The sequence below is a fragment of the Pseudophryne corroboree genome, chromosome 2 (genome assembly GCF_028390025.1).
Source record: "Pseudophryne corroboree isolate aPseCor3 chromosome 2, aPseCor3.hap2, whole genome shotgun sequence".
In the NCBI taxonomy this organism is placed as follows: domain Eukaryota; kingdom Metazoa; phylum Chordata; class Amphibia; order Anura; family Myobatrachidae; genus Pseudophryne; species Pseudophryne corroboree.
Window position 1 is genome coordinate 693,978,941 of NC_086445.1, and position 17,350 is coordinate 693,996,290.

Below are 17,350 nucleotides of genomic sequence, written 5' to 3' on the forward strand. Positions count from 1 at the left end.
CATTGATGAGCTAGCATCTTGAGGGTAGCCCGCTGCATTTGCAGCATAGCTGCGAAGACGGTAGCTGGGCCGCCATGTTATAGATCGCAGTGGATGCGTGTAAGGTCACGTAGCTGCCACGGCCCGCCCCACAAATGCTCAGAACACATCTCTATTGTCTGGACTGCACCCCCCCCATCAATACTGCATCGCTGCCTCCACTACGCAGCAATGCCCCTGCCAGCTCTAAAACTGACTATTCATTTTTTTGTACAAATTGTGGTGTGTGCTTGTGTCAGAGTGGCTCTCTCCAACTTTCTGAGGAAAGGGTTAATCAATTGCAGCTCAGGGAGGAACCATGGGGGCAGGCCCGGCGCTACCCATTCAGCAAGGTCTGCAAAGCAGGGAGGCGCTGGGCAAGAGAGGCGCTCCCCGCTCTGCAGACTTGCTGATGCGCAGTGCTGTCACACTGACAGGCAGCAGCAGCGCCGGCAGCAGCTCTTGGTAGAGGCTAGATCCAAGTGGCCTAAGGGACCTCTTCCGTCAGGGGAAGGAGCCACGACACAAGGGGGAGGAGCTACGCCAGCGGTACAGTTGGTCTAGTATCCACACCACCAACTATTACCTTTAGTAATTAGGTGGCGAGCGAAGCGAGCCCGCGAGGGTACTTTTCGGGTACCTTGTTCGGCCGCAGCTCCTCCCCCTGGTGATGGGTCTCCTCCCCTAGGTACGTCAGAAGGTCCCTTCTCCCACTCCAATATAGAACCAACCAGCAGCTCTTCAGTCAGTGTGAGGATTTCCTGTGTCAGGGCCCTTCCGTCCCCTCCTTGCTCCTCCCGCTGCACGTCAAGCTAGAGACCGACAGCAGCATCCCTGTCCACCCCTGTTCCCTCCCCCTGACTCTGAAGACCCACTCCCTCTCTCCCCTCCCCTCCGTGGAATCACTAAAACCCAGGAAGTCACGTGGTGCACTTGCCTGTGTGCACTGTGCAGTGATGGAGGAGCCTGCAGACATGAGTAGAGGAGCAGCCACACCACAGGCACAGAGTGTAAGTGTAATATCAATGTGTGTGCTGGGGAGGGGGGGAGTGTAGGTGTAATAATGTCTGTGCTGGGGAGGGGGGGAGTGTAGGTGTAATAATGTCTGTGCTGGGGAGGGGGGGAGTGTAGGTGTAATAATGTCTGTGCTGGGGGGGGAGTGTAAGTGTAACAATGTCTGTGATGGTGGGGAGTGTAGGTGTAATAATGTCTGTGCTGGGGGGGTGTAGGTGTAATAATGTCTGCTGGGGGGGTGTAGGTGTAATAATGTCTGTGCTGGGAGGGAGTGTAGGTGTAATAATGTCTGTGTTGGTGGGGGGGGGAGTGTAAGTGTAATAATGTCTGTGATGGGGGGGGGAGTGTAGGTGTAATAATGTCTGTGCTGGGGGGGTGTAGGTGTAATAATGTCTGTGCTGGGGGGGGTGTAGGTGTAATAATGTCTGTGCTGGGAGGGTGTAGGTGTAATAATGTCTGTGCTGGGGGGGTGTAGGTGTAATAATGTCTGTGCTGGGGAGGGGGGGAGTGTAGGTGTAATAATGTCTGTGCTGGGGAGGGGGGGAGTGCAGTGTAATAATGTCTGTGCTGGGGGGGAGTGTAAGTGTAATAATGTCTGTGCTGGGGGGGGTGTAGGTGTATTAATGTCTGTGCTGGAGGGGGGGGGGTGTAGGTGTAATAATGTGTGTGCTGGGGAGGGGGGGAGTGTAGGTGTAATAATGTCTGTGCTGGGGGGGGAGTGTAGGTGTAATAATGTCTGTGCTGGAGGGGGGGGAGTGTAAGTGTAATAATGTGTGTGCTGGGGAGGGGGGGAGTGTAGGTGTAATAATGTCTGTGCTGGGGGGGGAGTGTAGGTGTAATAATGTCTGTGCTGGGGGGGAGTGTAAGGGTAATAATGTCTGTGCTGGGGGGGGAGTGTTAGTGTAATATTAATGTGTGTGCTGGGGAGGGGGGGAGTGTAGGTGTAATAATGTGTGTGCTGGGGAGGGGGGGAGTGTAGGTGTAATAATGTGTGTGCTGGGGAGGGGGGGAGTGTAAGTGTAATATTAATGTGTGCTGGGGAGGGGAGGGGGAGCGTAGGTGTAATATTAATGTGTGCTGGGGATGGGGGGCATGTCATTGTGTTATGTGGCGGTGGGGTGTCAATGTGTGCTGAGGAGTGGGGAAAGTGTCATATAAACAATGTGTACTGGGGAGGGAGAGGGGGGGGTACGTGGCATATTAAAAATATGTTCTGCATGCTTTGTTTTCTGCTTTGGAAATCCAGTGGTGCTACAACAACAAAAAAGTGAATACTCACCTGCTCCGGCGGTCCGCTGTTTTCTGTTCCAGGCTGCTGCATCCTCTGACCGTTGGACCAACTCCTGCATGAAGAAAGAAGCCAGCCAGAGACGGTAAGGGAAGTTTGTGCAGGGAGAGAGGTGCAGGGTAGCGGCGATGTAGTGTGTGGGGTGCAGGGTAGTGTAGTGTGTGGGAGGGGGCTTCAGGGCAGTGGCTGCAGTGTAGTGTGCGTGGAGGGGGTACAGGGGTAGTATGTACCTTTCATGTGCCCAGACGGTCCCTGGAAGATCTTTCTGCGACGCTAGAGAAGAAAAATAGAATCGGAGGAGACGCATCTCTGCAGAAGGTAAGTAATTAAAGACTAAGCTAATTGCTTAATTAGTCATTGGGGGGTGCCTATCACCCGCTGCATCACCTCTCTCTCTCTCTCTCTATCTGGTCACCCACTCACTCTCACCCTCTCTCTTGTCACTCTCTCCCTGTCACCAGGGCCGTCCCGGCGCATATGCGGGTTACGCAGCCGCATAGAGCGCCAGACAGTAGAGGGCGCTGCTGCAGACAGTGAGTCATCGTGACTCACTCTCTACAGCGCCGCGGCCGCCCGCCCTTCCGGGACACAGTTCTCCCTGCATCGCAACCCTCCCCTGATGCCCAGAAACAGGGAGAGGGAACAGTGCACCTCTTTCGCCTGTTAAACGCTCCCTGTCACCCTATGATTCTCACAGTGCCGTTTATTGCAGCACTTTACGGGTCACAGATTCCCCCCTCCTCCCTTTTCCCGAGTACTCCTGCTCGGGGGGCAGAGATTCGCGGAATGACGCGGTTGCATTGTGACGTCATGACGCAACCGCGTCAATCCGTGAAACTCCGCCCCCCGAGCAGGAGTACTTGGGAAAAGGGAGGAGGGGGAGCCAAGCTGTTAAGAGGAGACGTCAGCGGCCGGCACAAGGAGCGGGAAGATCTTGTTGACATGTACTTTGTTTATCTATCCTCCCCCCCTCTCCCTTCCTTCTCCCTACCCCCCCCACTTGACACTTGCCTGCCGTACTGTATAGAATGGGGACACTTTCTTGCCGTACTGTGTAAAATAGGGATGTTTTCCTGCCGTACTGTGTAAAATAGGGACACTTTCCTGCCGTACTGTGTAAAATAGGGACACTTTCCTGCCGTACTGTGTAAAATGGGGACACGTGCTGCCATACTGTGTAAAATAGGGACACTTGCCTGCTGTACTGTGTAAAATAGGGACACTTGCCTGCCGTACTGTGTAAAATAGGGACACTTTCCTGCCGTACTGTGTAAAATAGGGACACGTGCCTGCCGTAATGTGTAAAATCGGGACTCTTGCCTGCCGTAATGTGTAAAATGGGGACACCTGCCTGCCGTACTGTGTAAAATGGGGACACGTGCCTGCCGTACTGTGTAAAATGGGGACACGTGCCTGCCGCAATGTGTAAAATGGGGACATGTACCTGCCGCAATGTGTAAAATGGGGACATGTGCCTGCCGCAATTTGTAAAATGGGGACTCTTGCCTGCCGTACTGTGTAAAATGGGGGCACGTGCCTGCCGTACTGTGTAAAATGGGGACACGTGCCTGCCGCAATGTGTAAAATGGGGACATGTACCTGCCGCAATGTGTAAAATGGGGACATGTGCCTGCCGTAATGTGTAAAATGGGGACTCTTGCCTGCCAGACTGTGTAAAATGGGGGCACTTGCCTGCCGCATGTTATGCACACCAGTGCCAGCAGGAATGTACTGGTGTCTGAACGGTGAGGGATGCAAAACAAATGAACTCACAGACAGACTGGGGAATATGACATTACATACACAGAAGGTGATAGGGTAACAAAATAAACACAAAGTGAACAGAGAAGCCCAAAGGCTAAGACACTGGGTGTCTCCCTAGTATTAGGAATGCTCAGATGGAAAGAAGCGAGATGTAGTGATTTAATACGTAGAGAACCCGAAATGCTGTTGCTAAGGGCAACAGCAAAACCCTAAAGGGTTACCAACGGGTGTGGCAGTAAACTCCTTGGTCAGAGATGAAATAATAGACACAAGGAGAGTCTCCACAATCCTAGTCCTCACTTGCAGTGCACTGGTTCAGCTTACTGCCACTAAACTGACACCTCAACACCTTGCACAGTGAGAAAGGATTTTGGCAGGCAAGTCTGAGAATACAGCCGCAAACTTGCTAGGTTCACAGAGTAGTAAAAGAACCCCAGCAGGTTAAATGACTGACTCCAGTCTTACTGCTAGGTCTGGATTGGCAGAGTGTAATACCAAATCCCAAGGCCTATTTGCAGTAAGCAACAAACAAATACAAAGTTTACACAGTACTAGCAAGCTTTCAGGAACTGACTAACCAACAAAGATTCAGCAGCATCTGCCTAACCTGAGAAGAGGGTTTATATAGCAGGTGCTGTCCACGCCCCACTCAGACCTCACAGACTGTGAGCGCAAAAATCAGCACCGGATCCCCTGCCGTGCACAGAGCCAGTAACCACTGCACAGCAAAAGATCCGAACCGGAGTATCAGCTACGCTCAGGTTACTCCGCTAGCACTTGTCTCCCGGTTGCCATGACGACGTGGCAGCACAGAGCAGGAGACCCTAACACCCCAATGTGTAAAAGGGGGACACTTTCCTGCCGCAATGTGTAAAATGGGGACACTTGCCTGCCGTACTGTGTAAAATGGAGACACTTGCCTGTTGTACTGTGTAAAATGGGGGCACGTGCCTGCCGCAATGTGTAAAATGGGGACACTTTCCTGCCGCAATGTGTAAAATAGGGGCTCGTGCCTGCCGCAATGTGTAAAATGGGCACACTTGCCTGCCGTGCTTTGTAAAACGTGGACACGTGCCTGCTGTAATGTGTAAAATGAGGACACTTTCCTGCCGCAATGTGTAAAATATGGGCTCGTGCCTGCCGCAATGTGTAAAATGGGGACACTTGCCTGCCGTGCTGTGTAAAATGGGGACATGTGCCTGCTGTAATGTGTAAAATGGGGACACTTTCCTGCCGCAATGTGTAAAATAGGGGCTCGTGCCTGCCGCAATGTGTAAAATGGGGACACTTGCCTGCCGCAATGTGTAAAATAGGGGCTCGTGCTTGCCGCAATGTGTAAAATGGGGACACTTGCCTGCCGTGCTGTGTAAAACGGGGACACGTGCCTGCTGTAATGTGTAAAATGAGGACTTTTTTTTTTATCTTGTGGTGGCCGTCATGATGAGATCAGATGAGGCCACGCCTATCTTAACAAAGCCACACCAATTTTAACGAGGCCACGCCCCATTGCTGTAGGATTAGTTCGGCCACATCTGTGCTTGTAGAAAGGCGCAAAATGTATAGTTTGCAGGAGGACGCCGAACACCCTAGCATCGGCCCTGCATGGGGGTCATTCCGAGTTGTTCGCTCGCAAGCTGCTTTTAGCAGCTTTGCACACGCTAAGCCGCCGCCTACTGGGAGTGAATCTTAGCTTATCAAAATTGCGAACGAAAGATTAGCAAAATTGCGAATAGACACTTCTTAGCAGTTTCTGAGTAGCTCCACACTTACTCGGCATCTGCGATCAGTTCAGTCAGTTTCGTTCCTGGTTTGACGTCACAAACACACCCAGCGTTCGCCCAGACACTCCTCCGTTTCTCCAGCCACTCCCGCGTTTTTCCCAGAAATGGTAGCGTTTTTTCGCACACACCCATAAAACGGCCAGTTTCCGCCCAGAAACACCCACTTCCTGTTAATCACATTACGATCTCCAGAACGAAGAAAAAACCTCGTAATGCCGTGAGTAAAATACCTAACTGCATAGCAAATTTACTTGGCGCAGTCGCACTGCGGACATTGCGCATGCGCATTAGCGACTAATCGCTCCGTTGCGACAAAAAAATAACGAGCGAACAACTCGGAATGACCCCCCATACCCTTTCCTTAATCAGGACCGGCTAATGTATAAAAACCAGGCCAGATGAGCTAGTAGTGGGGAATGTGTATTTTGGTTATGTATTTTATGTTATACTCCTGTTTCTGTCCCCCTTGGCTTTTGTGGGGTGTCCGGAGTCCACCCTTAAGGAGAGGGTACTGTTATGAACCAGAAGCAGTGGTTCATTCCTGTTTGCTTTCCGTTTATGTATTTTGTATTATAGTTCTGTTTACATGCCAGGTTTTCTACTGTACCTGTTTAGAAGTCTCTTGTTGGCCGACGGTGGTGAGTCTGTGTAATTGCAGCCTGTTTTCTATGGATTAATTCTCACCTGTAGATGTTTGTGCAATTACCTTGTGCCTGGCTTCCAGCCATCCTGATTGGGGCGTGTTCCCTTATTACCTAGCTAGCTATGCAGTTCTGAGCTGGTGATAGACGTTCTGTTAAGATACCTGTATTTTCCTGATTAGTGTCTTGTCCAGTATTGCATCTGTGTCCAGGCCCTGTCTGATACTGGAATCCTGTGTACTCAGCTCTGTCAGAGTCCGGAGCTTCTGGTGAGCTGCTTCCTGTCCTGGAATCCTGAGTTACAGTCTACCTTTGATCCTGTAATCCTGAGTCCTGGTGTCCTGTGGCCTGTTGTTGGGATTCTTCCAGCTTTCCATTCCTGTGAGCCTGTGCCTGCAGTCTCGGGGTTCCCGTTCACCTGCCTGTATTAGCACCGGTGTTGTGAGTAGCGGCTTTTCTGCACCTTACGGCCTTGGCCGTATCTGTCCATTATTTTCCTTTGGTATTTTTTGCAGAGGGTTCTGCGTATGCTGTCACCGCCGGTACACAACAGTATTGTGTCGGCGTGTGGACAGCATTTCCTTTGTTGTTGTTTATCTTGGCGGCTGAGCCGCACATACTTTTGTTTGAGTTCTGTAGTTGCCCCTAATTCGGGTTTCTGTTTAGTTAGAGGTTCCGCTTGTTCTCGCCCCGTCTGAGTTTACGCCTTGTCTCCAACTAAAACCGGGGGCATCGGAGTTGGGCAGACATAATCCGCCCTTCAAACGCGGCTGCCGTGGGTCCAAGCAAACATAGTCTCGCAGGCGTAGACTGACCACGCGTGTGGAACAATGGAGTCAGGGTTCTGTAGGGGTTGCTGCTGAACTCAATTCTCGCTCCAGCATTACGTTCCTGTACTTGGGGCTCATCCGCCCAGTTCCAGGAGTTCCAAGTACAGTGAACGTAACAGAATGTGTGGAACAGGCTGCACCTTTAGCAATGCTCTCTGGTAGTCATTCCAAGTTGATCGCAGCCAGCAACTTTTTGCTGCTGGTGCGATCAACTAGTCCACGCCTATGGGGGAGTGTATTTTAGCTTAGCAGGGCTGCGACCGCTTGTGCAGCCCTGCTAAGCTAAAAAAGTTTTGTGTAAAAGAAGACTAGCTCTAGACCTACTTACCCTGTGTGACGGCTCCAGCGATGCAGGATCCGGCTTTGACGTCAGACATCCGCCCTCCGTTCTTCTGACCACGCCTGCATTTTCTCCACCACTCCCCGAAAACGTCCGCCAACGGTCTGGTGACACCCAGGAACGCCTTCTTTCTGTCAATCTTCTTGCGGCTGCCGCTGCAACCACTTTCTTCTTAATCCGCGTCATAACCTGGTGACCCCTGTTGCTGGGCAATGACGCGCATGCGCATTCCGGATCCGTTCGCACCGCAGCGACAAAACGCTGTGTGCGAACGGGTCAGAATGACCCCCTCTGTCCTGGGGAAATCTGCATACTGAAACTGCTGTGAATACTCTGCCTCATTGCACTGCTGTCTTCAAGTAAGCTCAACTGTTATTTTTGAACTGTTGATTATACCCTTTGTATGAAGCTATTACAGTGGCTATGCCTGTCAGCCAGAAATAAAGTTTACTTGTTTGCAATACCTCTGCCTCCGATTGGTTATCTGGAACTTACCTGCCACATTTTGGTGTCAAAGGTGGGATAAGTGCATCCTGTGCAAAGGATCCTGAACAGGTGACCATGGAAGCCATTATGCAACAGATGTTGGACTTCTTTAAACAGCAGCAAGCAGTAGTGAATTCTCCAGTACTCTTCAAAATGTAGGCCTCAGATGATGTGTAGGTCTTTCTTACAACCTTGGAAAGGGTTGCTACCTTGCATGCATGACCGAAAGAATCCTGGGCCTTATGGATTGCCCCTCTGCTAACAGGGGATACCCAAGCTCCATGTGCTGCCCTGTCGCTGGAAGATGCAAAGGATTATGACCGAGTGAAGGCTGCTGTGGCTGACTAATTTGGCCTTTATCCAAAGCGTACTGGTGAAAATTCAGGTCTGTTTCCTATGACCCTGATGTGAGGCCGCGTGTTATGGCCCAGAGGCTAGCAGGCCTTTCTGTTAAGTAGCTCCAGCCAGACAGAAATAACTCTGCCCGGCTAGTGGAGTTAATCACCTTGAATCAATTTACTGCTCTCCTTCCTGCCAAGATTGCTCACTGGGTCCAGCGGCATTGGGATGACACTTTAGACTCTGCAGTCTGGCTATTGGAAAATGCATACGATGAAATCTCCACATCTGTCCCTGTTGTCTCGGGGTAATGTGTCCCCACATCAGGATTCGGATAAACGCCAGTCTCACACTCAGATGCTGACCTCAGAGAAATTGAGACCCACAGCTTCTCCCTTCACTATGTGTAAAGAGTGTTTTGGGCCAAGAGATTGTTTTACAGGGAAGGCATTAGCCGCTCGTTTCCTGGAAGTTGGAGGTCCAGAGCTGGTGACTTCCCCAACAACTCCAGCGCAGGTTTGTTCCTCATGTGGCCAAGATTGGCACCCAGAGTGGGTATGTCCGCAGATGGATTGTTCTTTCTCCAGTGTCTTTACAGCTGTAAAGACCTGTCCTCTCCCACCTAGGATACAGGTACGTGTACAAGTCAGAAATAGAGTTGTTGAGGGTTTGGTTGACTCTGACTCTGCTACTACCCTGATACAAAGGGATCTGTTGTCCTCAGAGTTGTTGTTGCCCCATGTACTAGTCCGCATTTGTTGTGTACATGGAGATGTTTGGGCCTTTCCTACCGCCATGGTCCCTTTGGTGATCAGGGGAAAGACTGCAAATTACGTGTGGGTGTTTGCCTGTGGTTACCAGCACCTGTGTTAGTAGGTCATGACTGGCCTAACTTCCGGGTCCTTGTTTTGCCAGAGGAACAGGTGTCCACAGTGACCCTTGAGGAGACATTTCCTTTTTTCCCATATTTGTTTCTGTCCCTAGTAAAGGCTCCTAAATCTAAGAAACAAAGGATAAGGGATCAGAGGCTGGCTTACTCGTGATGTTTTAGTGGTACAAAAGATCCCTTCCCATAACAATGCTGATCGTAGGGTGTCTGTAAATGTTGATGTGCCTGCTCGTGCTAACATGCCTATTAATCCTGATAAACCTGTCAATGTTATTGTGCCTAGACATGCTGAGGTCCAGTAGTAGTATTAATGAAGAGCTCTTGTCACTTTCCCTTGTGCCTCAGCCTGATTTAAGAAAGGCTCAACGGGAAGATCCTGCTTTAAAAAGGGCCTTTCAAAATGTTCTTTCAGTGCATGGTGTCATGTTGTCATATGTAACAAAGTTAAAATATCCCCATTTTGTGTTGCTTGTCTGGACAAGCACAAACAAATGGGGGAGGTGGTGTGACAGCTGGTGGTCCCAGGCCCTTTCAGAAAACAGGTATTGGTTTTGGGCCATGCAGTTCCCTGGGGTGGTCATTTGCGACATAATAAGATGGTGGAGAGAATAACCTACCGGTTCTATTGGCCGGGTGTTTATGCTGCAGTCTCTCGGTATTGTGCTGCTTGTTTAGAGTGTTAAAAAACTGCAGTAAACAGACCGTCTTCTGCTACACTGATACCTCTTTCAATTGTAGGGGACCCTTTTGAAAAAATAGGGGTTGATTTAGTGGGTCCGATTGAACCACTTTCTAAAGGTTATAAATTCATCTTAGTTGTAGTGGATTACGCCACACATTATCCGGAGGCATTTCCCTTGAGGGATGCCACAGCCAAACAGGTTGCAACTAAATTGTTGGATCTGTTTTCCAGGGTTGAGTTACCTAAAGAAATCCTTACCGACCAAGGAACAAACTTTGGGCCTAATTCAGACCTGATCGTAGCAGCAAATTTTTTTAGCAGATGGGCAAAACCATGTGCACTGCAGTGAGGGGGCATATATAACATGTGCAGAGAGTTATATTTGGGTGTGGTGTGTGCAAACTGAAATCTAAATTAGAGTATACAAATAAAGCAGTATTTAAACTGCACAGAAACAATAAACCCACCCAAATCTAACTCTCTCTGCACATGTTATATCTGCCCTCCCTTGCAGTGCAAATGGGGGGTCATTCCGACCCGATTGCTCGCTGCAGTTTCTTGCAGTGCAGTGATCGGGCTGGAACTGCGCATGCACTGCAGTGCGCTGACGCATGTCAGCCGTCATTGCCTAGCGATCGCCTCTGAGGCAGAGGCGGTCACTGGGTGGGAGGAGGCTGGATGGCAGCGTTAAGCCACCATCTAGGTGGCGTGGCTCAGCCAATGCAGGTGTGGCCGTACCATGGGGGGTGCGGGCAGCGGCAGCAGCGTGACGCTGCGGGCCGGGGAGTGACGAGTAGCTCCCGGCCAGCACGCTAAAGCTGCGCTGGTCAGGATCTACTCTTGAAGAGCAAAGGCATCGCCACTGTGCAATGCCTTTGCACTTCTGTGGGGGGCGGTACTGACATGCGGGGTGGACTAGCCCTGTGCTGGGCGTCCCCGCACATGTCAGTGTGAGTGATCATAGCTGTGCTAAATTTAGCACAGCTACGATCAACTTGGAATGACCCCCATGATTTTGCTATCTGCTAACAAATTTGCTGCTATGATCAAGTCTAAATTAGACCATTTATGTCCAAATTAATGCAGGGGGTGTTAAAGTTGTTAAAAATTTAATCTGTCAGAACCTCAGTATATCATCCCCAAACTGATGGCTTAGTGGAAAGGTTCAATTGTACATTAAAATCTATGTTAAAGAAGTTTATGGAAACAGAAAAATGGTGGAATGAGCTTCTGCCTTAATTATTTGCAATCAGGGAAGTACCCAAGGCTTCTACTGGCTTTGCCCCTTTTGAGCTTCTGTATGGGAGGAAACCACGTGGTGTTCTTGACCTTTGGCATGAGGCATGGGAAGAACAGCTGATAGAGGGGGAAAGTGTTCTACAATATGTGGTTCAGATGTGTAATTGCATGGACCTACTAGGTCAATTGGCCCAGGAGAATTTGGTGAGTTCCCAGGAGGCTCAAAAACTTCTCTATAACCGCAATGCCCAAACTAGATTTTTTTTCACCAGGTGATAAAGTCGTTTTGTTGCTGCCTACTCAGGGTAGTAAACTATTAGCAAAGTGGCAGGGGCCATTTGAAATGATTAGAAAGGTTAAGGATGTGAATTATGAGGTCTCTCAACCTGACTCTCATAGAGGTAGGCAGATCTACTGTATAATGTTAATTTGTTGAAAGCATGGAAGGACCAAGAGGCTTTTTATGTAGACACTGCTAGTGGCCATACTGACCTTGGTCCACAGGTTCCCTAGTTGGAAGGGATCTCTTCTCCCCATGAACCTCTAGATTCAGACAGTTTTAAACCTCCCTTGGGGAGCCTTCTTAAAGAGTTCTCAGATGTTTTTTCAGATAAACCGGGGAGAACCAATATAGTCTTACATGACATCAGACAAAGACCTTATAGACTTCCAAAGGGGAAACAAGCACAAGTAATCAAGGAAGTAAAGAGATGTTGAAATTAGGGGTAATTTAGAAGTCATTTAGCGACTAGTGTAGCCCTATTGTGTTGGTTCCAAAGCCAGATGGTTCTAGAAGGTTTTGCGTCGACTTCCAAAAAGTTAATGCCATCTCAAAATTTTCCTACCGAATGCCAAGGCTCGACAATCTGCTTGAAAGATTAGGTTCGGCCAGATATATTTCTACCCTTGGCCTTACGAAGGGTTGAGTTGTCAAAAGGAAGCTAATTGAGTTGTCGGAGGAAGCTAAAAAGAAGAATGCTTTCTACACTCCATTAGGCCTCTTTCAATTCAAAACAATGCCCTTCGGCTTGCATGGTGCCCCAGCTTCTTTTCAGAGGTTAATGGACCGGGTGCTTCGTCCTCATCAAAATTAAGCTGCAGCCTATTTGGACGATATTGTCATTTATAGTCAGCATTGGAGTGCCCATGTTAACACGCTTAGGGCTGTTCTTCAGTCTTTGCGCAAAGCAGGTATAACTGCTAATTTAAAGAAATGTGTTCTGAGTAAAAATGAAAGTAAATACTTAGGCTATGTAGTGGGCAATGGGTGTCTGAAGAAGCCTCTTGTGAGTAAGGTACAGGCCCTAGCTGATGCTCCAGTTCCAACTACCAAAAAAGAGTTGAGATCCTTCTTAGGTTTGGCAGGCCATTAAAGAAGGTTTTTGCCTCAGTTTTCTACCTTAGCGACTCCATTAAAAGATTGTATGAAAAATTCTGCCCCAAATAAACTTGAGTGTCAGTCTGCGTTCACTAAAATTAAGGTGCTTTTGTGTAAAGGCCCGGTTTTAAAGTCTCCAGATTTTGCAATGCCATTTGTGGTACAAACGGACACCTCAGATGTAGATTTGGGGGCAGTTTTGTGTCAGGAGTTTGATGGCATTGAGCACCCCATTCTGTATTTGAGTAGAAAATAGTTTCCACGAGAGACTAAGTATTCTGTAGTAGAAAAAGAATGCTTGCTATAAAATGGGCTCCTGAGGCTTTGAGATATTATCTTTGTGGGGTCAAGTTTACCATGGTCACAGATCATGCACCGTTAAAATGGTTGCATTCTATGAATGATTCTAATCCAAGACTGACAAGGTGGTACCTGGCTCTCCAGCCTTTCTCTCTTGAAGTCTGGCATCGACCGGGACATCTACATATGAATGCCTATTTTTTGTCCTGAACAGCGCTGGAAAGCCATGCTTCTGCCACGGGCGGTCTAGGTTTGCCCTTTAAGTGGGGAGTTATGTGGCAGAGTGGCTCTCTCCCACATTCTGAGGGAGGGGTTAATCACCTGCAGATCAGGGAGGAACCACACCCTTTCCGTAATCAGGACCAGCTAAGGTATAAAAACAAGACCAGATGAGTTAGTAGTGGGGAATGTGTGGGAGAGGCTGCACCTTTAGCAACTCTCTCTGTCCTGGGGAAATCTGCATACTGAAACTGCTGTGACTACTCTGCTCTGTTTGCACTGCTGTCTTCAAGTAAGCTCAAATGTTATTTTTGAACTGTTGATGGTGCCCTTTGTAAGACGCTATTACAGTGGCTATGTCTGTTATCCAGAAATAAAGCTTACTTGTTTGCAATACCTCTGCCTCCTATTGTTCATCTGAAACTTACCCGCTACAGTCCTGTACCCCACTTCATTCGTGTTTGATGATAGATATGGATAACGAACAATTGAGAGGAGAGCAAGAAGAACATGCTAGTGATTAACTCCATCATCATCAACATCCTCATCATTAGTTATCAGAGCTAGTCCTTCTGAAAAAATAGTTTTGTGGGGGCCCAAACAAAGCAAGCACTTCAGGCATAAAAGTGTATGAAGTGCTTGCTTTGTTAAATTGTGCATGTCCTTTTTAATATCTAACCCCAAGGGTGGGAGGGAGGGCCCAAGGAAAATTCCATCTTGTAACACTTTTCATTTCTACACTGCTGTGTGGCAATGTTTCATAGATGTGCTATAAACTGCTATGTTTGTGTCTCTGCTGTGTCGATTATTGACCAGTCGGCTCGCTGCAACCTTGTCCTAAAATGGATGAAAACAATATTGTGAACTGTGACATGATCAAAATTAATTGGAAACCACTAGAAATTAATGTTGTTGAGGTTAATAATACTGTAGGAACAAAAACAGGCCCAAATTCTGTGATTTTTGCTGTTATTTTTCAAATACAAGGGCGGTTTTGGCAAAACCAATGCAGATCCAAAACACGTTGGAGATACAGATCCAAAACAAGAACCCAAAAGCCGAGATTTGCGCCTGCGCACATCTCTAATTATCAGTTCACCCCGAATTTATTAAAAACACATGAGAAATATTAGTTCACCCCTGATTGTATAAAAAAAAAAACATGCAGGGATAGCGGCTCTGATATTTGTTGTGATCCAGCCCTAGATACATTCAGGGTCAGGGTCAGCACTGAGCATAGTCTACATAGGCACTTGCTATAAAATCTTGCCTTTGGAATCAAATAGGTCAGGGCTGGCTCTGTCAAGGGGATACTTAATATTTGCAGATACCCCCCTGAAATGGGTGTTATTTATTGATAAAGATGCCCATTAATATGTAACCAGATTACGTGGTTATAAATCTATAAAAAGCAAATTTTATAATTGGTCATTTATTTAATATTGTGTAATGCTGTGGATAGAAACCACTTTGAATATGGTTTACTCATGTTTCTGGTAAATTATTATTTTTATAGTGTGCTGCCCTGAAATATTGTCTTGTCATTTTGTCTTTCTGTTTCAGCTCTCACGTGATATATTAAGCCCCTTGTAACTTTTGACCCGGAATAGAATGGTAGGGTCAGGAGACTGTGCAGAATGCAACAGACGGAAAGCTGCAGACATTCACATACAGCTATGGAAACAAAGCATTGTAATGTCACTTCTTTCAACATGTGTATTATACAATATTAATGAACATTCACAATAAAATGTTTTGTCCTTTTATCAACAAGTTGATATTTGAAACTCTATAAAGTAAGTAGTTAATCTCTGTTAGATTTTGCCATATACTGCATGTACATACACCAGTGACTATGTGTAATAAAATCTGAAGAATCTGACTGGCCACTATTAGTGCATTTGAACAATAAATGAATGCACTGCTCGTTCAGTACTTTTGCCACTTACTTTGACAAATTGGCTTGGTGATATAAATGTCAGAGATTCTAGAATATTTCCCATAGGCTAACATGGGTCTCCATCTCCAGCCATGATGTAAAAAGGGATGATGATAGCTAACCTGTTGGTGATGGGAGACACACACCCTAACATTTATAATGAGACCTTACCTAACAGTCAATGCTAGGTGATTATTCTGTGAACCTGCTCTTGTGTACATTCAACACATGAATGAGACACCAGCTTGTGACCTCTGGCTGTCTTCTTGATTACTCTTCTGTGTTCTCCAATATTCAATTACTGTGTACTGTCAGGACCTGTTTACTGACCATGGTTTTGCAATATCCATGTGTGATACCCCGCTAGGAGATTTAAAGGTGTATTATCTTGTACCAGGTAAGGATGGATTCTTCTTAATTTTTTCGGATCTTTTTATCCTCTTTTTCCACCAGAGAGGTAAGGAGGCTTAGTCCAGACACAAAAATTGTACTTTTTTTTTTTTTAGTAAACTTCCTTTATACAAGAATATTTTTCCACAGAAACGTATGGCAATAAAAGTCACATGAACAGCTTTCCATAATACATCACTTCAAACAATAAACACATATATAATTCACACCAACTAAAGTTCTAACAGTTGATTTTATGGGAACTCCATTGTTTGTGCTTTTGGAGTAGAATGTGTTAGAATTTAACTGATTTTATCTCAGATACAAACACTGTATCATGTGGAGTACAGTTTCTTTTACAGCAAATTATAAAAGTATGCCATAATATTACAATTTATACAAAATAATTCAACATTGTAAGTATCTTCCCTTGCTAATCACTATATGGTCATACTACCTAACTACTTGGAATATATATATATATATATATATATATATATATATACATAAAGAGAAAATTATATTTACATTTGTCATTAAATGCAGTCTCTACAGTTCAAATATGTGTCTTTATGGTTGCAACAATGTGGCCAATGTGAAGGTGCCAATATTATCTATTTTTAGTTATTAGTAGAGATGTGCGGGTTCAGATTTCTGAAAACCAAACCCAACCGGATTTACCATTTCAGAGTATTTCTGAGCCGGGGCTTGGCTTTCTTTGCCAGGCTCAGATTTCAAAACTAGGCAAAACGTCATATTCCTGGCATTGGCTATTGCATGTTTTGAATTCTATAAAAGTCCCTCCCATGGTGATTCAGGCGACATTTCACACAGTACACCTGGAGATTAGTGTGTGGGGCTGTGGGCTGCATCACTAAGACTGTGTCTTTGAAGGACTGTGGGGTGGAAGCTCTGGTCCGTCATCAGGGAGGAGTCACATATGTTATACCAGCGGACGGGATGCCGGCTGTCAGAACGCCATCAGCGGGCCGAGCGCTAAGAGACCCCTTGCTGGCTCGCTGTGCTCACCACAGGATCTATTCCCACTCTATGGGTGTCATGGAAACCCACAAGTGGGAATAGCCCTGGTGAGCCGGGATTCCGGCTGTTGGTATTGTCAGCTGTCGGGATGTTTGTGTCGGTATCCTGAATGCCAGGATCCCGGCAGCCGTCATTTTAACTGCATCCCTCAGAGAGAAAAGCCTGCCCCTCGCTAGATGGATGGAGCTATATATGTGAGGGGGGTTGGTTGGAGAGACAGAAGGGGGGCTGGCTGAAGAGATAGAAAGGGGGAGCTGGTGCAGACACAGAAGGAGGGCAGGCTGCAGACACAGAAGGAGGACTGGCTGAAGAGACAGAAGGGGGTCTGGTCGTCGGCATTTCGCTGGCTGCATCAGTCTCCTGAACTACGGGATCCCGACAGCCAATATATTGACTGCATCCCACCATATCCTTGTCTGTTGAGGATCCCTGGACTATGGGGGTTATTCATGTAAAGGGGGGTACTCACGGAGCGATCGCTGCTTAAAATCTAAGCAATCTGACTAGATTGCTTAGATTTTAAGCACGATCGCTCCGTGTGTAGCCCCCTCAGCGATAGCGATGCGCAGCCCCGCGCATCGCTATCGCTGCTGCTAGATTGGCCTGCATGCAGGCCAATCTAGCGGGTCGCTCACTTCACCCGCTGGGTGAAGTGAGCGGCCCCCGTCTCCCCCCCGCACGCTCAGCACAGATCGCGCTGTGCTGAGCGCCGGGAGAGATGTGTGCTGAGCGGTTCGCTCAGCACACATCTCTCTGCCATCGGCCAGTGAGT

At 47.5% G+C, this 17,350-nt stretch overlaps 1 long non-coding RNA gene across 1 annotated transcript; it reads left to right on the forward strand.

Moving 5' to 3' along the window:
* The first annotated feature begins 911 nt into the window (after positions 1–911).
* On the forward strand, positions 912–15,052 carry LOC135051095 (uncharacterized). Its single transcript, XR_010242032.1, has 3 exons — positions 912–1,028; positions 2,344–2,405; positions 14,772–15,052. It is a non-coding gene; the product is annotated as an uncharacterized LOC135051095 (long non-coding RNA).
* Positions 15,053–17,350: the final 2,298 nt, after the last annotated feature.